General features: G+C 37.8%; 1 protein-coding gene across 3 annotated transcripts in view; it reads left to right on the top strand.

Moving 5' to 3' along the window:
• Positions 1–22,650, top strand: part of SLC38A4 (solute carrier family 38 member 4) — a 69,112-nt gene that overhangs the window by 6,380 nt on the left and 40,082 nt on the right. For 2 of the 3 annotated variants that reach the window (XM_082667074.1, XM_082667071.1), the window contains exon 1: positions 22,360–22,429. The exons of the other annotated variant lie outside the window; for it this stretch is intronic. The gene's annotated coding sequence lies outside the window, so the exon portion shown is untranslated. Of the gene's footprint in view, positions 1–22,359; positions 22,430–22,650 lie in introns of those variants that run through there. 3 annotated transcript variants of the gene reach the window in all.

Raw genomic sequence — 22,650 nt, 5'->3', positions numbered from 1 at the left:
GAGGTGTTTGTTAAATTAAACAGTTAAAAGAAACCCCGGTTCTCCAGTTAGATATAATCACAAGTACTTACTTTATAGAATTAATTTGATGATACTGCATGGCACCTAATAACCCCCCCAAAATGTTACTGTTACTGTTGCTATTATTGCAAATCTTTCTGTTTTGTGCTCCAAAGGAGTTGGAGCTCTGCCTCAGCCTTTCCATTCTTGGTCCATTGGAAGTCTTATTGATTCTACCTTACATTTTCCTCCCCACCCAGGGTTTGTCCTGTCATTTTGCCTTGCGTCATTCGCAACTTTTACACCACATACTCCTCAGGACAAGGACTTTGCTCTTTGTTTTGGCATAATTTTATAACACTGGGTACACTCACACACTCACGGTACTATAAAAATGTTAAAGAAGAAAAGGAAAAAAGATTGCAATTCACCAGGCGGCAACTTTGGCCGCCAGCTGATCAGGCTGTTTGCAGTGTTGGCACCCCGTGCGGGCTGCCCAGCAGCACCTCCGGGGCTGGCTGGTGCCTCGCGGGTGACGCGCGCGTCCTGCGGGGGCGTGGGGAGCATGAGCTGGGTCGCGGCGCGCAGGGAGGACCGCGGGAGGCCGCCGCCTGGGGACGCTGCACCGCTCACAGGTTTGCCTGCCGATGCTACGGACGGCTTCGCTAGAAAGACCAGGCTAGTTGAGTGAGACGAACTCGGAGGGAGAAGTAGCAAAGAACTGAAAAAGGCGGGGAGAGGGAGGCATTTGTTAAAGAGAGAGGCTAAGGTGGCTTTCTGTTTTGAGAAACGTTTCCTGCGTGCTACGTGGGGCTACACGCTATGGTCTTATTTTCCGGAATTTTTCCAAATGGGAGAGAATTTTTCCAAATGGGAGAGAGGTACCTGGATGCAGAATGTTCCTGTAAATTAAAAGACCAAACTGCCCTTGATTGTTCGTGAGATCGAACTAAAGGGGTTCTTGTTTCCAGCCTTGCTGTGGAAAGGCCTGGAAAGCAGTCAGATGGTTGAGAGCACTGCAGAAACGGAGGCCTCTGTGATGGCCCCGAGAAAACATTTCATCACGGTTTTATTCCTTCTTGCCTTTGAAGCAATTCTTTAGTGACAGCACATCTTTAAAAAAAGATCTGACACTTTTGGGGCATTGTTCTGCTATACTGTATTTATTCGTGCTGTACGGAGGAGTCCACACTTTTGGTTGACTTGTATATATTTAAACTTTTTATTTTAAAGTAATTATAGGTTCATAGGAAGTTGCGAAAGTAACACAGAGAGGCCCTATATAGCTTTCACGCAGTTTCCTCCAATGGTTACATGAGACATAATTTTCTTACAGTAGCAAGACCAGGAAATTGACATTGGTGCAATATGTGTATATAATTTCTGTGTCATTTTATCACATGCAGAGACTCATGCAACTACTACCACAACCAAGATACAGAGCTTCCATGCCACAGAGATACAGAACCTTTATAGTCACACCTCTTTCTCTCTACCAATGGAAACTAGATATCTTCCTTCTTTATTTTTTATCATTTTGAGAATATTACATAAATGGAATCACAGTGTATGTGATCTTTTGGGGATTGATTTTTTTCATTCATTCAGTGTAATGCTCTTGAGATCCATTCAAGTTGTTGTATCCATAGTTGGGTCCTTTTAAACTGCCAAGTAGTATTCCAGTTGCTTGACTATATTTACTGGTATATTTTTTCCTCTCAATTGATATACTTATTTCGAACTTCGGTTGGATTAAAGACGTGCTGAAGGCACTTGGTAAAGTGAAAAGTATGAGGACAAAATTTGACTGTTTTTCTCTTAAAAATGACATTTGTATGATAGGGCAAAAAGATATATGAATTACATCTCCATTTAAAATGGAGGCACTGGAGGGGTGGAAAGGAGGAAAGGAATAGGGCAGAGAAAGTATGTTTTCAGGCAATAAGGTATAAAATCTAGTACCTGTTAAAATTTCCACACCCATATAATAATGCATTCTGTGATTTTTACTTTTAGTTTAGACAACTCAGATTTCTTGAAACTAACAAAAACAAAACCTCTGCAGTAGGAAACTCCCTGCCACATAGCTGATAACTCAGGGACAGACGCATGGCTGGAAATGCCAGCCAATGGCCCTTTAGTTTGATAGGGGTCACCAAGAGTCAAAACAGCATCTTTAGCCCCAGGGCAACTATCAAGGGTCCAGAGCCAATCAGTGTTACCCTACTCTGGCCTTTCATCCCACCTGCCGATGGGAGGAGCATCTCCTAGAGATCACTTAAGCCAGATTTTAAAAGAAGATGTTATCCTTCACCTGAATGTCCACAAGCATGGGGAAACTGGACGCTGGTGGCTGTAACTGGCTAAGGGAAATGAATCACTTCTGAATACTATGGAGAAGAGATAGGCTTGGCCCCTCTGTCGGCCAGCTCCTATTAGAGAGCTCTCTACCCTGCAACACCACCGTACCCCCGAGCAGAGGAGAAAACAAAATATCCACTACTATCTGAAAGTGCACATACTCCTTTAAGTTTTTAGAATTTCACATTTTGGAATTTCTGAGACATAACAATTCACAAAATAACACAAACTATCAGTCTGGAACACTGACTAGACCCAAGTTTAACTGAAGGCATTGCCTTAAGTCTCCATGTTAATGATTTCTGTTACCAGAAAAATATTCCTTATCTGAAACACTGCCCAAGGATGGAGAGTAGATACGGGATGCTGGTTCCAAAGCCTAAAACACAGAGAGGATCGTCATAGGTAAAATAACTTACACCTCCTTTGACAGGCAAATCTACTTTTCTGAATCTTTCAAATTGGAATATAATCGTGCTGTCTTTATGATTTATTTTATTTTGTGTAAATGTTAGATGCCCTGTATTGATTCACAGGCTGTTCTTCTGGGTCCTATCTCCTGTGCTTGGACCACATGGTCCCACAGCACGTGGTGGGGCAGATGACTCGGCCCTGTAATCTTGAAGGAGCCAACACTTCGCTGTAAATGGGGAGACTAAACAGAAGGCCCATTGAGTTTTGTTTACCTCTCTTATGCTATTGACTTATATGACTAATGGTGACAGTCATTGGCGTAGGGGAACAGTGACATAAAATATAAGCACATACATAGACTATGGGTCTCAACATTGCAGGAGTTGTTTTTTAAGGTGTGATGGGAAGGTGTGTTTGTTTTCTGAACTTTTTCTATAAAGAGAAGAAATAGAGCTTTTCTGAAAGATAAATAAAATAGAAATACCTCATGTATTGTATCAATGTAGACAGAAATCAAGCATTAGCTGTACAATCACTTTCGAACAATTTTGTAACATTATAACAGTATCAATACTTTGAAGAATGAAACCAAATCCAATGCTTTACATTACATTTTAAACCAGAATTCCAGAAAGTTCAGACTCCTTAACCTGGCGGTCAAGGTCAACCTCAGCCAGACTGTACACAAACATAACGTTTGAGCTAAAGTAGACTCTAGTTGTTTTGATATTTCTAGGCCCAAACTTCTGATCCCATTTCTCCTGCCTGGAACCCCCCTCCTCTCTCAGAAGCCTCACCATTTTTCCTCCATGACACCTGCTCTATTCGCCCCAACTCTCATGCTGAACCCTCCAGTTCAGTTCCATGACTTAAAGATGGGGATCCTATTAGGAATAGTGTCCAACACAGAGTAGGTACTCGATGGCCATGGAACTGGGCTCTAGACTTGGGGTTGTGAGTCCTGCTCAGCCAATCCTTCGCCAGCTTTGGTCTTTGGATAAATTACTCAATCTTTTTGAGCATAAGTTGCCTCACTTGGAAGATGGGGAGATAATAATACATCCCCCAAAGTTTGGGCTGTTACTGATCTGATGCATGTGAAGTGCCTGGCACAATGCAGGGCTGTAATGAATCTGATTATTACTAATGAGAACTTAAAAAAAAAGAGATTTCAGACTTTACAGAATTAACAGGATAATGGTGTGAGTGGAGGATGATGACCACAAAACTTGATTGTTTAGGCCTCTCAGTATCTTTCAACCCTAATTGTTATCATAAGAAGGAACAGAGTCCCTCTATGCCTGTCAACCAGGAAGAGAGAGTCTCCAACTACCCACCCACTGAGACTGGACACAAACAGATGGAAACAATGATTCTTCCCTTCTTAGATCTAATAGAAATATGTGTGGCTTGGCACAGATTTTATTTTTGGTTAGAGATAATCAAGTGATGGATGAATTTCTATAAAGAAGGGAACAAATACTAGATTCAGAGAGTAATTAAAATAGTCTCTTGATGAATCATCTATCCTTGAAGCTATTTACAAATACAACCTGTAGCCTTAGAAAAGGGGAAATTTTGATGAATTAACTGGTTGTTTGAGCTACATAATACCAAATTACTAGATTTTCTAATACTTCCCTACAAATAGGTTGGTGTTTTACTGAAGCATGCCTTCAGTCTAATCAAGGGCATAACCATTAGCACTTTCATTGGTTACAATGATGTCTAAACAAACGCTTTTTTGTTTTGAATTACAGACCCTAAAAAGGATGTGTTTAGACCATAGCATGCAATTACAAACAGAACAGCCATACTTTAAATAAATAGCAATGTAGATTGGGTTTGGGATAAGGGGGGGCAGGCCCATACAGATTCTGACTTTTTCCTGTTCCTGGGGCCACGCCTTAAATAATTACTCTTTGTTAAGTGATTTGTGTGCAAGTGTTTCAGAATAACAACCCCCTCCGAAGGTGTCCTCAAAATTAGGTGAGGTGCATATATGCACATGGATATATATATAAATTTCACAGGCACAGGGGAGGGAAATTTGCTTAAAAGTCTCATTTGTCTAACTAAGGATATAGAAAAACTCTGTTAAATGATTGGGGAATGGAGTATTCTGGTTAAGAGGAAATTATACCTTCCATGGATTGGCAATTTTCAAAGAATTAGAACACAGCAAGATCCATTATCAAATCACGATTTTATCAAATATAATTTAATCTTTCTACGTTTCAGAGTACCTTAGGCTCACCATTGTGAACTTCATCTGTAACGGCAAAACTCAAAAGTGCCAGTTGATAGAAATTTCTGGTTGTTTGAAGAAATTTATAGTATCTTCCTCTGCTTTCAAACTTTGGGGAGAAATATCAAGGAAAATACATGTAGTAGTTCTGAACTAGGAAATTTAACCATTTTTAAAATGGAAAATTTCTAACATATTTCGAAGCAGAGAATGGTATAATGTAACTCCATCTTCATTCAACTTTGACAATTATTAATACTTGTCTGTTGCATTTCATCTGTACCCAAGCCTTTCCTTCCTACTACCCCTAACATAATCATTACTAGATTATTTCTAAGCAATCCCAGTCATCATACAGTTTGATCCATACATGATTCAGGATGTATCTCAAAAAGATGTCTTTAAAAATAACTAAAATACCATCACACCTTAAGTAAACCAACATTTCCTTAATATTATCAAATATCCAGGCAGTGTTCAAATATCTGATTCTCTCCTCTTTTTCGTTTTACCCTTAGTTTGTCTGAATCAGAATTGAAACAGGTTCACACGCTCATTGGTCGATGTGTCTCCTAAATCTGTTTTTTTTCTTATATTGCCTTCATTTATTTTTTTCATACATTTACTTCATTTTGGCTGTGCTGGGTCTTTGTTGCTGCACGCGGGCTTTCTCTAGTTGTTGCGAGCGGGGACTAGTCTTCATTGTGGTGTGCAGGCTTCTCATTGCGGTGGCTTCTCTTGTTGCGGAGCACGGGCTCTAGGCACACGGGCTTCAGTAGTTGTGGCATGAGGGCTCGGTAGTTGCGGCGCACAGGCTTAGTTGCTCTACGGCATGTGGGATCTTCCCAGACCAGGGCTCGACCCTGTATCCCCTGCATTGGCACGTGGATTCTTAACCACTGTGCCACCAGGGTAGTCCCCTAAATCTGTTTGAATACATAGGCTCAACCACCCTTCATCTCTTTTTTTCTTTCCTCTTGCAATTTATTTGATGGTGAAACCCAATCTTCTGTCCTATAGAATTTCCAATATTCTCAATTTTGTTGATTTATACAACCTTAAAAATGTCAAACTCTATAATTTTCTGCCCTCTTCAATCTAACCCTCATGAAATTGCTTCTGTTTTAAAGAAAAATTGCACCTTGTTGTCATTTCTTTGCCTGTTTCCTTGAGGATCCTCCAGCCTACATTTTGCCCAGTTTTGCACAAATATCCTTCCTCTTAGTATCTGTAATTTACCTAACATTTCTTCATGATAGAATCTGGTCAGCCTAGAGTGCCCTTTCAGTTTGGTTTCAAAATGTGGACCGGTCTACTAACCCCGATGCTTACTCAACTTTCTCTAAGATTGCAAGACATCACCAGTAAACAGTAGGGGGTGTTTAGATTTTTAAACTGTGCCACATGACTACTTTTTTAAAAAGTACTTTTCTATTACTGATATGCAAAGATATATTTACTAGGAAATTACATATTTGTGATTTGCTTTAAGATAATAGAGGAGGGGAGTGGTGGTTTGGAGGTGATGAGATTGGCCGTGGTTGATAACTGTTGAAGCTTGATAATGCACATGTGAGGTTTGACTATGTTATTCCATCTACATTTATATAAATCTGAAATTTTCCCTAATAAGAAATAAAAATGAAATATACTACATAAGCGAAGTTACATAATGAAACATTTCACTTTGGGAAACTTTATTGTAATATTTTTGCCCAGGACAATCAAAAAATCATGTCTAAGGAGCAATATACTTGCTTTTCTCATTTTGCAAGTCTGGTTTGCCTCAAAACAGTCAGCTTTAGGTTAAAATAATCAGCATTAAATAATATATAAATAGAATGGGGAAATGGGTTGGAGTGATTGAAAATATGACTCCTGCAGAGGTGCTTCATAGGTTTTGTGATGTGTCTAAGCTGCCTTTTTTAAGACTCTAGGATGCAGAAGCCATTGACACACCCCTGTGGTCTACCAATAGCTGACAAAAGACGCTCTGGAGAGGAATGGCCCAAACCATTTGACTATCCCATGAGAAAATACGCTGGGATGGATTTTGACAGTCATACTTACGAGCTTTCTCTGCTATTATGTCAGATGAACACCCAGGTTTTATTTTCCAAGGTGAAAGTCAAAAGCAAAACTTTACAAAAACCTATTCGCTTTTAACTCTAGTTTGGTTTCTCTTTATTCTGCTTAACGATTGACAAGATAAGAGAATTAACACCTTATGCTTACATTAGCTATATATACTAGAAAATACTTTTCAAAGGACATTTAGCTCCCATTAATAATAAATTTCTATTACTTCATTGGTACTACATTTAATTAATTTATTTAATAATAGTTAATTTTTAATTATCTGCTATGCAACAGCAAAATTTAAGATTCTAGAAACATTTTAGTGAGCAAAAGGTGAGAAATCGAAATTTAATTGTATTTATCATCGTCAATTTAAAATATGTAATAATCTCAATGGTGATATTTTTACTTTTATGAGTGTAAAAATATTTTACAGATTCACTCAGGATTGGCCCCAACCCCGGAAACCATATCTTCTCTTAAGCTATTTAATTACTCAACCTGGAATTCTCCCATCATGGACTTTTCAGGAATTTGATCCTTTCAACTGATGAGAGGTTATTCTATACCCAGATCCACCAATCCCTCAAACATGTATGTAAAGTATCGTGCAAAATAAAAATAAGGCGTTATATTTACAAATCATGTTTTTTATAAAATGGTAGTCATCAACCCAAATTCTTACATTGCTGTGGTTGTGTCTTCTTTGCCAGAGTCACTGTCATACATCCAAATACCCCACACCTTTCAGATTTCTTTTGTAAATAATAATAATAACAATAGTAGCAATAATACTTAGAAACAGTCTAAGTATAATCTTTGGAAATATTCTTATGGTCCCATATGAAAATGTTATTACTATACACATTTCCATTTTGCAGAATATCTAATCTGGACCTGGACAACTAACATAGTTTTGTATGTTTCTTTAAAAATAGTTCTCCTTATCTTAGAAACACATATAGGCTTTGTGTTGCAATGGTTGCTATGGCAAGTTTGTATATTTTAATAAATACCGGACCAGAGTAAACAGCAGACCAAGGTAGCTGGAAACATCAAGATCATGTCAGCATTTCTGTTATAAATATACATGTCTTCAGGATTTCCTACATGTGAAATGTTAACTCCAAAGCAAGTTAACACGAGGCAATGAATGCTAATGTTTAAGAGGCTGACTATTTTAAGAAGCCCACGAAAAGAAGCTATTTCTCCTGGGGATCTGTGAATATTGCAAATAATGAAAGTTTGGGGACCATTCCTGGAATGTTTGCCAGTAGGCTTAGGGAGTAAATTTGCCACCTGGTTTTCAGCCAAGAATACGGAATGAAATGTGTAAACTGGAGTTTAGTTAATCTATGATAACTGTTCTTCTGAATCAAAAATAATCTACTGTTTAAGAAGGTTCTCATAAAAATATTAAGTTCCTAGTCTATTTTATGTGGTTCACCGATTTAAAAATATACAACCAACAACAACTATTAATATTTCTATATCTGTATCTCTATTACTATATCCCAAGCCCTGTTCTAAGCTCTGTACATGTATGATCCCACTTGCAGAAAAGTAAATAAAGAACACACATGTCTTCTTTAGTAAGTTACTGTGTTCTGTGCAAAAATAAGAAAGGAAGGAAAGAAGGAAGGAGGGAAGGAAGGAAAAAGTAATAGAATAAAAAATAAAAAGTCTTAATTTATCAGTCTACTCAAGATATAAAACAAAGGTCATCTCCATTTGATTCATAGAGCTATATATAGAGAGCAAGATAGGTGCTTTAGAATCTTTGAAAAGTTATTTCCTCCCCTCCCTCACCAAATCTACTCAGTATAGGCATACTGTCTCATGTACATCTTGCGTCAATTATTCTCAAATAATTTCAGTGGTCACAGCATAGAATAACTAAGTATGATTAGATCAGATAATGCAAAACTTTGAAAGAAAATTGTTTCTTAAACATTTTTAGTGGAAACTCATGCGCTAGGAGGCCATGTGACCGCATCTGTTTCTACACATTGAAAATGAACCTGCACATACACCTAAACATTCCTCATGGGTAGATCTAAACTTGGTGATAATGCAAATAGAAACTGCATACTTTTATTTGCTGAAATCCTAGGAAAAAAAGCATAAACAGAATCTCGCAGTTTTCACTCTAGCTGGAGTGAGAAGACATCCAAAAATGTGTTTCATCTCTTTGCCACAAATTTCTAAATCCTTATATTAGTGCAATAAAAAACGAACTCTACTGGATATTAAAGAAATATTTAAATAATATTTCTTGTGACTAAAACATGACCAGAAAACACTGAATAAAATCCTTAGGGGATTTTTCAACAACTCACTGCAGCCTCATTTTTTCTATTTCATATCATAGTTCTTGTTCCTGTTGATGCTTTTCATAATTGGACATGGGACAGACAAAAACCTTGCTTACTTAATGATTGCCCCAGGAAAACCAGTCTCCATGACTGCACATTGGACAATGAATAATGCAACAAATTATTTATTGTTATCCTACCACCAAATAGTGGGACCGATTTTAAAACAACAGCTAAATTTACATTATAAAAATTAAACAGGGGCTTCCCTGGTGGCGCAGTGGTTGAGAGTCCGCCTGCCGATGCAGGGGACACGGGTTCGTGCCCCGGTCCGGGAGGATCCTACATGCCGCGGAGCGGCTGGGCCCGTGAGCCATGGCCGCTGAGCCTGCGCGTCCGGAGCCTGTGCTCCGCAACGGGAGAGGCCACAGCAGTGAGAGGCCCGCGTACCACAAAAAAAAAAAAAAAAAAAAAAAAAAAAAATTAAACAGGGTTGTTGAGACCATGAGTCTTAGTAGTCTGGATAAGTATTAAGCCTCAAGACATCCATATTGATGTAATAAATATACTTAAACGTTATTCTGTTTAGGATAAAGACAGAGACTGATGTCAGTATACTTACACTCATGTGGGAACAGCTCCGTAAGTCAGCAACTGGAAGACTAACTGTTTGAAAGAGGAGGAGATGGAAAGAAAGTAAAGTCTCAAAGTGGACATCACCAACTTCTACCAGTATTATGTTTATTCCCGTTTCTACCCACAGCACCTAGGAAAAAAGTGGCCTGTTTCCCAAAGAGCATAAGAATATTTGATAAGAACACTAAAGATTTTTACATAATGTTGTTTTTCATTTCTATAAAGCTTTCTGTTTGAAAACACCTGCATATATGCTTCCTCATTTCTAAATTTCTAAGAACATTGGCCTGAATGTACTAAAAAATTTGACACAACAGTCTTCTAGACTTCAACTCAAAATCTAACCAGTCTTATCTAGGTTAACCTCAAATGAATAAGAAGTAGCATACGCACATGCTTGTAAGACTTCCCTGTATTTAAGAGGTGCAAAGATGGAAGCTGTGGGTCCTGTTTGATCAAGAAGGTGCCTCAAAGAGAGCCAGTCGTCCAGTCACGTTGCCAGCTTATCCAGACACTGATTCATAATGACTGAAAAGGTCTTACCGTTGAATCAACTGATTCTGATTAGACCAAAACTATGTGGCTGGACAATTTGAGAATTAGTATGAAAATGCCAGCCATCTCAAATCCCAGAATGTAAGCAAAAGGTGGACCATTTACTGTGGCATCTGGAACATGCGTCTTGGTACGTGTGGGGGTCTTCGTGTTTTGCCAATCTCACAGAAAAAAAATCCAGAGCAAAGCCAAATCAAACCTTCCAAAATCTACCAGCACGTTTGCATGTTTAAACACTGGCTCTGAGAGCAGGTTCAGGGGTAAATATGTACCATGGTACCGTTCAGCTTCACAGGTTGGTTGGTTAATGTTAAACAAACACGGCTTGCAAACCATGTCTTATTACGAGGTTGTTTTCTGAGATTCCATGGGTCAGGGTCAAAACCTGCCATTTTCTAGCTTTTCAACAGCGCTAATCAATAGTTTAACAGATGAAATAATAGTCAAATAAACAGTGACAATACACTTCCAAGGCAAAAGGTGTTGAAACCAGTTTAATTCTATGAGAAATTTTGCTACTGTTGCGTTACCCTTATAATCAAACAGCCATAAAAATACTTTTCATGTTTAGGATGCTTAAATATCCATTATCTCATTTTATCCTCACAGTCATAATGGTTCTTATTAGACCCAGTTTTAATGAGAAAACTGAGTTCTAGAATATTTACATGCCTTTATCTACTTTTCAACAGACTTATTCAGTAGGTACCAAACTAGATTTTGAAGTTAGTGACAATTCCTTAAGTATACACATCTAACAAATACTTACATGTTTAAGATGTGTCAGATACTCTTCTAAATGTTCTAGAAATAGGGACTTAGTTAATCCTCATAACAGCAGGGTGAGGTAGGCACTATTATTATCTCCTTTTTACAGAGGAGGAAACTAAGGCATGGAGATAGCAAACAACTTGCCCAAAGTCAGATGGTCACTGAGTGGCAGGAATCAGATTTAAGTCTAGGTAGTCAAGGTCTAGAAGCTATAGTAGATTCAGCTCCACTGAATAAGACACAATGTCTGCTCCAGAGGACTTCAAAATCTAGAAGGGCAGACACACAGACAAATATGCTAGTACAGCATGTAGGCCTAATAGCAAAGCTTGTAGGAAGCAGAGATAGCACAGAAGAGGGAGGGATTAATTCTACTTTGTAAAGTCTCTCAACTAGTAGATAGCAGAATGGGGATCACAGCTGAATCCTTGAATTTGAACTCCAGAGTCGGTGTGCTCTCCATTTCACAGGGTAACTCCATGCTTAATAAAAGAATTTGGAATTACCATGAGAAAATAACAGTGCACTTGCAGGAGGATAGCATATGAACAAAGGATAAAAGCTGAGTTTTTTAAATAGGGGAAAAAAATGTACTGTGGATCCTAATAGATACAATTATAAACATAGATACAAATCTCTCTCTATATGTAACATAGAATATATAATGTAATATACATGTAGATAACCACAGAACTCTTGTGTATCTCAACTCAACTGTAAAGCTCTCCAGTTTCTCTAAAACTTGTGGTCAGTCAGAAAAAACAGAGCCAGATGTTCAGAAGTAGAAGGAAAGCCTAAAGGGGAAAACCTGATGGCATCATTCTGGGTGTATAATAGGTGTTCAGTGTTTACTCCCTAATTGAATGATTGATTGATTGACTGATAGAAAACGGGAAAGGGAAAGAAAAAAAAAGACTAAAGGCAGTTCATTTCATTATTCACCTTTTAACTTGGTAAAAATTTTGATAAAGAGAATTAATTAACTCTAAATATTTAGAATTGGAATTTTATGTCAACATATCAGAATTTTATGTCCAATGTGCCTCTAGTGGACACCCACTTTGCTATTTCTTTGATAGCTATATAAGTGTGGCTACCATCTATTTACAGTTCTAAGTTTTGTGGTCCAAACAATGGCAAAAGGAACTCAACGGGAAGAAATAAATAACAGTTTTGCCAGTTTAAACTATAGTCATGTTTATAAGTGTATTTTCAGCACATGTGAAATCCTCAATAAATGAATGAATGAATTCCATTTGCTTCTTCCAATGGTCTTGTCACCCAGGAATTATATACTTTTTAGAAGCGAGAAAACAAAGGCCCAGATAGCTTACCGAGTTGATAGTTCCACAGCTAATAAGTGATGGAGTGAACCCAGATCTACAGAACCAAGTGCAAGGCTAAATGACAGCATAACGAAAGAGGAAGACTTTGTTCAGCCATTCAGATTCTTTGGGTGTCAGAGGTCAGAGGGATGAATAGATACAGTTTCAACACAAAAAAGGTGAGCTCCTCTCAGACCTCTGTTAAAAGCCTTAGGCTTCAAAGGAAATGTCCTTTTAAACTTGAAAAAAGGCCACAAGCAAAATTATTTTCATCAATATGATTGTCTTATGCCCATGTAAAAATCAAATCACCCATCATTAAAAAGCAAGTATCAGTCTTCCAATTGTTATTTATAATGCTACACTAGATACTATAAAAAAAAGAATTAGAGACAATAGATGCTTGCAAATCAGGACATTAATATTACTGAATAAATTACTCTTATATAATTTACTTAGTTATCAATCTTTACTTAGATGTATTTTTAAAATAATTAAGAAAAATTTAAATAAGTTGAAACTTAGATTCTAATTTAAAAAATAATCTTCAAATATCTAGGAATGTGGGACTTCCCTGGCGGTCCAGTGTTTAGGACTCCGCACTTCCACTGCAGGGGGCACAGGTTCAATCCCTGGTTGGGGAACTAAGACCCCACATGCCACGCAGTGTGGCCAAAAAAAAAAAAAAAAAAAAATCTAAGAATAACTAAAGAGTCAAGATTTCTATAGTTAAAAATTCAACTCCTGTAAGTCTTGTAATTAACTCCTTAACTCCTTATATATTTTACATCATTTGAAGCAAAATACCTCATGAACCTGAATTTTTCTGTTCTTAGCCAAATTATAATACAACAAACCTGGTAGTCCAAACACAGAGCAGAGGCCCCAGCCCACTTAAACACACCAAGGATGCAATGAACTCAAGAATTGCCTCGTGCTACCCTGGTGGTTATTACTGTTTGCAGTAACCTTAATTATCACTATTCCTAACAAAGCACATTTTCTTCACATAGCCGAAACTGTGAGCTCTATGTGGCATGGCTGGACTGGTCTTTTCTCATGAACTCATTTGAACTGAACAGACCAAAGAAAAGACATGGCCCCCTGACCCGCTGTGATCCCACCAGTGACCTCTCCAGTCGTGTTTCTCAGCATTCCAGGAACAACAGGCAGCCAGGAGCAGTTTCTTACCTCTTCTCATGCTGTCCCTCTGCCTGCAGTCCACTCCCCATGCCTTTACTCCTGGCCAGCTCTTGTTTATTCTTTCAGTCTAAACCTAGCTGTCACCTTCTTCAGTAAGTCTTCTCTGTCCTTTTCAAGCTGAGTTGGGTGCCACACTTCTCCGACCCCTCAGTTGTCACGGGCATTTCACCTGCCACATTATAGCATCATGACTACTTAAGCAATGGATTCCCTGGAGATACCAGGGCTTCTTGAGAGCAGAGACTGGGTCTTATATGTTTTTGTCTGTCTTGCCTGAGCCCCTACCATGAAGCCTGACACATAGGTGTTCAATAATATTTATTGAATGCGCAAATGAAGATGACTGCTTACTAAGCTGTAATAGAAATTGACTATCTCACAGCATTATGAGAAAACATTGAGGCTCCAAATATATTTAAAATCCCATTTTTCTCAACAATATTTTGAGATCTCTTAGAGTACCTCTTGCTGATGGGGAAAAAAACAATCCATCCCTCCAGAACAAACTGGACATGTATAATTTCATCTAGACCCTAAATAACTCACAAGTGCCCATTCAGAATGGAAGATTTTTTTTTTTTTTTTTTTTTTTTTTGCTGTACATGGGCCTCTCACTGTTGTGGCCTCTCCCGTTGCAGAGCACAGGCTCCGGACGCGCAGGCCCAGCGGCCATGGCTCACAGGCCCAGCCGCTCCGCAGCATGTGGGATCTTCCCAGACCGGGGCACGAACCCGTGTCCCCTGCATCGGCAGGCAGACTCTCAACCACTGCGCCACCAGGGAAGCCCAGAATTGAAGATTTTTTTAAAGAGAGTTGATTGTTCCTAGTCAAGCACCCAAAATATTCTCACTAAGAACAGAGGTTTAGCTAGTGGTTCATGTCTGGCATTGATTAACAATTGTTACAAAACCTAAGAGAGGAACTCTTTGATTTTGTTGCTTTTGTTTTTAATAATGTTTATTGGTTTTCTCATAGTGAAAGTAATCCATACTTTTTAAAGGTTATTTGGGGCTTCCCTGGTGGCACAGTGGTTGAGAATCTGCCTGCCAATGCAGGGGACATGGGTTCGAGCCCTGGTCCGGGAAGATCCCACATGCAGCGAAGCAACTAAGCCCATGCGCCACAACTACTGAGCCTGTGCTCTAGAGCCTGTGAGCCACAACTACTGAGCCTGCGAGCTGCAACTACTGAAGCCTGCACGCCTAGAGCCCGTGCTCTGCAATGAGAGAAGCCACTGCAATGAGTAGCCCGCGCACAGCAATGAAGAGTAGCCCCTACTCACCACAACTAGAGAAAGTCTGCATGAAGCAACGAAGACCCAACACAGCCAAAAATAAATTAATTAAATAAATAAATTTAAAAAATAAAAGGTTATTTGGAAAATATAGATGAGAAAAAAACCATTATCAACATTTTCACAATCTGGAAATAACCACTCTTTGTATTTTGATATGTGTTCATTCAGGCATTTTTCCCTTGGCCTGAAAAGGGAAATAGTATATTATACATTAATATATAAAAAATATATGTTTTTATATAATATATGTATAATTTTAAAAACAACACAGGGAGCATATTACTGTTAGATTTTGTATCTTGCTTTTGAAAACTTATTATAATTTTCCGATATCCTTATTATTCTTTGAATATTCTTTGAACACATCATTGGTAATTACTGCTTAATATTCCGGGAATGCAGCACTCTATAAAAGGACTAATGGCTCCTTACATATAGCATGGGCTTTCACTTTACCATCTCACAATTGGCTCTGAGCATAAGAAGGAACTACTGCATTTTAATATATGGCAGGATCCTCGATTAGAATAATTATTAGAATATTTCCTGTTGCAACCCTTAAATAAATTCTAAAGAATTGTTTTGGATGCACAGATTGAATCGGTACATTTAATAAAGACTTTCATTTAAAATTTATACAGTACCTACTATGAACCAGGCATAACCTAATATTAATAAGGTAAACAAACACAACAGATTGCTTACAACTAATCTAAATCGGCTGTCTAGACATACTTGAATCCATCCCCAAACCTCGTAAATATACCATCTGCCCCTCTACTGCTGTCCTGAAGAATGAGGTCAAGACATTTACTTTTTCCGAGTCAGCTTTCCTATGTTTAAAGAAAGATTTGTGCTACCAACTGTAAACCCAGCCCTCCAGGAAGTATAATTCCTAACTCATGCAACACATAAAGAACAAAAAGTTCAGTGCATCTTGTCATGCTGGACACTGCTAACACCTGTAGCAAAGGACAGTACATCTGTCAACAAGCATACTGCAAAGAGCTCTGACCGCAACATGGCTGGGCCCTGGGGCTGCTTACAGCTCAGCGAGACAGAGCTCCCTGGGCAGAAACCTGCCCTCTCACTGAGGAGACCTGACTCAGGAAATCCTCTGCATTCCCTGAAAAGTCCATTAAGAAAGGTCAACATCACTAGTATATGTCTTATTCTGCTCAAAAATTCCTTTGAAGAACACTTTATGGTGGACTTGCATTCCTTGTTTCAATATACTGGTGAGCCCACCTGAGCATACCTTTTGTTATTAGGGGTACTGATTCTTTTACAGGATGGTTTCATGTCATCACCTTTCCGGAGAGCCCCTTCCCTTTAAAAATTCTGCTGGGCGCTCTTCTGTCTCCTTTGCCCTCTCTCTCCTCCCAGTACAACCAGGCAGCCTATTGGGTCCCAGCTCTAGAAACTGTTGGTTGTCTGAATTCAAGCAAGATGACACCAGATTTACAAAGTCCAATCACTGATGAAATTACAAAATCCAAATACACAGAAATTGTTCTGGAAGAGAATTTGCTTTGAAAGGAAAGGGATGGGAGGGACTACGAAAGAGAGCAATGGAAATGAATGTGCTGCTGCCCAAATAGGATGTACTTTTTTTTGTTGTTTTTTTGTTTTGTTTTGTTTTTGCGGTACGCGGGCCTCTCACTATTGTGGCCTCTCCTGTTGCGGAGCACAGGCTCCGGACGCGCAGGCTCAGCGGCCATGGCTCACGGGCCCAGCCGCTCCGCGGCATGCGGGATCCTCCCGGACCGGGAAACGAACCCGTGTCCCCTGCATCGGCAGGCGGACTCTCAACCACTGCGCCACCAGGGAAGCCCAGGATGTAATTTTTAAACCATCAATTGCTATTACTTAGAAAAGCAGTCGACTCAGTTTAGCACCACATTAATACTGTATTCTGTATGAAGAACTTAAATTAACATCGTGATTTAGTTATTTAGGAAGTGTTGTTGTAATTTAATCGTTATAATCATACATCTCCTAGCAGGGCTATTTTCTCAAGCAGGCACTTTAAAGGATAAGAATCATTCTTTAAGGCAAGCTTTTAAGAGCTCTCATTTAACATTTAGAATTTCAGTACATTATTTAAGTTATGATCACCCATAAGCCACACAGACCTTGTTATCCTTCTTCACCTTGGTGTATTTGCTTAAGCAGAAGGCTGGAATGAACTTGTGATACCCTTTTCTCTGCATCATTTCCATGTGGGATCAAGAAATGAAATGGACCAGAAAGATTTGAGTTGCTTGAAAGGCAAAATGGAGAGAACAAAATATCATGAACAGCACGAGCTGTCTTCTAAGTAGTTTTTATTTTTTCGTCAGCTAAGGCTAAAAGGAATTTTCTATTTAGGTCTGTGGCCAGGTCAGTAAGTTTGTCAACCTGCACCAAACTTGTTTGCTAATTTTGCAACACAGTGACTATTCAAACATTTCCAAAATGCTCCATTGTATAACTGTAAAGGTGGTTTAGGCTGGGCTCAAGAGAGGGGGATGCCGTCAACCGAGCAATTTCCTCAGCACACGTGGGTTGTTGCCCTTCTCTTGGTCAGGGAGGTTTTTTTTTGAACAGAAAAGCAGGGCCTCTCCCAGGGGCCAGGGCTGGGCAGCCTCTTAAGGCCTCATATTTGAGAGGGTCCCAAATTTAGACTTTTTGAAGTTATCATCAAATAAGGATATTCATTAAGTCACTTGTATTATATTTGTGTTGAGGTGTTATTTTGTGGAATAGGATCATTGAAAAATGTATGACAATTTAGAAACCCCGTTCAGGATTTTTAAAAAATTTAAAAAGTATATTTGGAGCCTCAAAAAATAGAAGTGGCCTAAGCTTCCATAGATATCTGAGAGACTCCGCTGAAGGGGAATTAGAAAATGATTCATCTCTATTTCTGTGTTTACAATTAATTTGGTGTATGGCTTTTGGGAGTCATATTCATATTTTTCTTGTAGTCCTTATTTCTTTTTCTGTAAATTGAGATTAATAATGTCATAACCATGAAGAGAGAGACTATAGCACGCCTATGCTTCCCTCACTCTGCAGGAAGGACCTACGTGCTCAGGTCACCTCTAGGATAACATGAAGTCTGCTATTTCAATGATTTAGGAAGATTTCTGCAACATTTCTGTATGGTTTTTCTTCTTTTTCTTTTTTGCATGTATTCATACTAAGAGAGATAAGGTGAAGAATTTGGAGGGCCAAAGAGTGACATCAAAAAAGATCACATCACCCTAAGCCTGAAACCCAAAAGCCAGAGAGTAAATCTTATGTTAAAAAGAAGTAACCAAAATCTTGTTTCTAACTGCAGCTGTGCTAGTGTTTTCCATTTCTAGGAGTGATTTGGTCAGACAGACGTTTACCTATAATACTATAAAAAAAAAATAGAAAAGTTGGATTAATGCACATTTTGTCCATATTTGGAAGCACTAATATTGGCTGTTGGATGAGAACAGACCTATAATCTTGGAAACTGATCTACTATACCAGATTTTGAGTTTACAAATCTAAAGCCTGGACATGATAAAATTCTCTTCTTGGAAATTAAGCCATCATAAAGACACAGAAAACTTAACAAGAAACAGAAGCAAGGAAAAAGGTAGGTGACCTAAAGGGAAATTGAAGTAAGGGCAAAGAAAAGTAAGTGAATACAACTAGAAAGGCGATACAAAATTATTAAAAATTAGGTCATTGTGTTTCTTAGTTGTTACTGTTGCTACCCATCTTCTTCCAATTTGACTATAAGCACATTGTATTGTATTGTATTGCCAAGTATTATTTTGTCCCATGACTAAAATTAGAAATTTGGGTACAGTCATGATGAGAACAACAGGTTACCTTTCCCAGTGTCATTGAAAAATGCCATGATGATCTGGCTAAGGGATTTTTTTTTAATTGTTGACCAATTTTAACTTTATCCAGCTGCAACTTTCCCTTCGAAGAAATCGATGAAGGTAGAAATTTGAAACAAGAAGAGCAATGCTTTTAAGTATGGGCAAGAAAAAAACCTGATTCAATGCATGGATGTGATCTGAATCAGTTTATTTTGAGTCAGCAATTTTGTACTTTTAATAGATAACATATTGGGATATACATTCTAGGACCTTCTCTGTACTATTTGAAAAGAACAGCCACAGATTAATGGGAGGGGTCCTGAAATGGATGAGTTACCACCATATATTCTCTTTCTCTATGTAAAGGAATATGAAGATTTTATTGCAAGTTTCTTATTTCTCATAGAATGATCACATAAAATTCACAGCGTGTGTTGTGAGCTAGTGAGAGTGATAAATGGAAGCAGTAGTATAAGAAAGAGTCAAACTACCACTGACCCCACTTTAAATCCTTTCCATCTGCCTTCTCTTCTGCCATTGTTCTCAGACAGGCCAATAGCACCAAAGCTCAGCCATCAGCCAGCATCCTCAGCATCCTTCTTGTCCCTATCTCTAGCTCCACCCTATCATCCCATCTTATTCCCTTCCCTGCTGATTCTATGATTTTCTTCAGAAGCTTTCAAGAGATCCTGATCGCAAAAATCTGAGTCCCAAGATTTAGCGCCTTCTACAGCCTGGACTCTTCCGTTCTATTCCGTTTTGCTCTGAAAAGTCTCTGCTGCAGCCAGGCTACTCACCGTTGCCAGAACATGCTTTTATCATGTCTACAATTTGCGTCCAGGATGCCTCTCCCTTTCCTCTCTACCCGTTGCAATCTCACCTGGACTTTAAGGCCCTCTTCTAGGTCCTTAGGCTCCCTGAAGTCGTCTTGGATGGCCTCAGCCCCTGGGGACTTTTCATCTTCTGGCATCCTATGGCGTATATGGTGCAATTCTGCTAATATTAATCATGTTATAATTTGGGAAGCCCGGTATCCCTTTAAGTGGACATATTTTACCGCCTGCAGACTACCCCCCTACCCTGACCAAGTTTCATATACCTGTTCTTGGTGGCATTTATATGAATTCCTTATGTGAAGGACTTGCTTCATTATTCACTACCCATATATTTTTCATTTTATTCATTTCATTTTCATTTTATTCATTTTTTAAAATTCTGTGCATATTCTGGTCCATTACCTCTTTGTACAGTGATGCTTGAACCGAATCAGAACCTAACAGAATATGTAGCATTTGCATTTTTTAAAAATCAAAAGAGAAGAATCTATTACCAAATATATATGTGAAATCACATTATGATATGATTTTAAGAAATGTTCAGGACATGAAACTATAATGTTTAAGTCTGTATTTTCCTTATGAAAGGAAAGTTACTGTGAGTTTTGTCAAGACCAGACCATACATTTCTTCATTAATTTTTGCATGTCTAAACATGCCAAATATCTAGGGGAAAAATAGTTAAATAACAAAAACGTTCCTAAGTCATTTTAATTCAGCCAACTTTTGTCAAATTAGTTTTTGCATGTGTGTATTTGATTTTTGAGTCAATGTTAGGAAAGTTCTGTGATAAGAATTTTGCAATTAGAGTAGGTTCTAAAGAAATATGAAAAGACCCTTCATAGAAGTCTTTTATGTGTACTTTTAATTTTAATCCAACACGCTAATTTGTTATAATTATTTAGTGAACTTGAAGATCAGAATTATATGGAAGCCAAAGCTTAAAATTTTAAGAGAAGTAAAGCTGTAGGTGTTTATACATTTATCTCCACCCTATTTTATATGAAGATATAGTATGAAATGGATTTCCACTATTAAATGGACTTTTACTAGAATACAAGTGTTTCATCTTCTAACAATTAGTGCAGGTTTTTCCTTTCTTAATTTTATACTTATTTATACTTATTTTTCCTTTCTTAATTTTATACTTATTTATACTTATTTATACTTAATTTTATACTTATTTTATTCTTAATTTTTTGCAAATTTGTAACTTTGCAAACAGAAGGAAATCTTAAGTTGGAAAGATTATAATTAAATGACGGAAGTAATTTGAAAAGGAATAGTCTTTAAACTTATCTGAAATTAAAATTAGTGTATTTATTATCATTTTTCCCCTAGACCATAATAATTTTTATCTGATAAGGCACAAAACTACAAGGTAACTCTGAAAAATAAAGAAGCAGCTAACTAAAAGACAAATGAATGTAAACATACCATGATAAAGTTAATAGACGAAATGGGCACATTTAAAATGGAAAAGAGAAATGGATAACTGGACGTTTTGTTTAATGTTTAATGTCTTGCATCAACTTAAGAATTTTCTACTCAAAGAACAATGTTTAGTAGGGTTTTTTTTTAGAAATAGGGAATTGACACAACTGTTGCAATCTAGCATTCCTTCTGATTGGTTATCGGATAGTTTATCCACGTTATAAATATTAAAAAGGCAAAGAACCCTTAATTCTGGATTGATTTTTAAATTTGTTTTTCTCACCTCACTTTCAGAAATAAGTCTGCTTTATACATTTTCATAACAGAATGAATTATTTGCCAACATCTTTGAACTCTTCCTCTAATACGTGGAAAGCCAAGTAGATTTTTTTGAAAGGGAGAAAATGTCTGTTTAGAAATTCTTTAAAAACTCCAAATAGTGTTTTGCTTACTCAGCACACTGCCTTTGAAATGGTAGCAGAGGCTGACAGAGCTTATGATTTCCAACCTCACGGCACCTTGAGTAACTTGGTGCTGTTGGGAGTGTCTGTTATTCTATAACATTTCCTCTGAATAAAATCGACAATTCAAAAGAAAATAACTCTTTTGCTATTCAATTAATATCTTCTATGCATTCTGATTACAACATTCATTAAGCAGTCTGACTCCGTTATTCTGGTATTATTTTTACTTTAAGTTCATAAACCTGTTGAAAAATTAACATTTTGAGATTTATCAGTCAACCAACCTATAGAATCTTCATACAGAATGACACGAATCAAGAAAAAACTTTCAGTAAGTGAGTAGTTTGTTGCATAAAAGCCAAAATTCTAAAAGCAAATAGAAATTGGTGTAACTGATGTTTAATCCAAATGTACAACAGTAAACTGATTTAGCTTCTCTTTTTTTTAAGAGCTGACGCAAGTTGGACAGAGGGAGGTGTTGGGGTGAGAGGTGGTGGTGGTGATTGGCTTATCTAGTTCACTCCCACTGGTCTTTAAATCATTGTCTAGATCCCCAAAGGTTCACATAAGTCACCTCTGCAACAGGAGTCTGCCATTCCAAACAATTCCAGAAAGATTGCACAGGACTGGATAAATAATTAAGGTAAAGCTGTTTTTACATGAACATTTGCAGTGTTAAAATAATGCTTCCTTTCTTCTTTTTATGGTATTGATTATTTATTACAAATTAAAATATTTGAAAATACTACTTGGGTAAATTTTTTTTTCTCTTTAAAAAAAGCTCAATTCAATATAATGTCAGACATTGAAATTATTTACCCAGATCCTGATTGCAGTTTTCTTTTGCAGATAAGTTTAGGTGGA

The sequence above is a fragment of the Grampus griseus genome, assembly GCF_964374135.1.
Source record: "Grampus griseus genome assembly, chromosome: 11".
NCBI lineage: Eukaryota > Metazoa > Chordata > Mammalia > Artiodactyla > Delphinidae > Grampus > Grampus griseus.
This window is presented reverse-complemented; position numbering and strand designations above follow the sequence as displayed.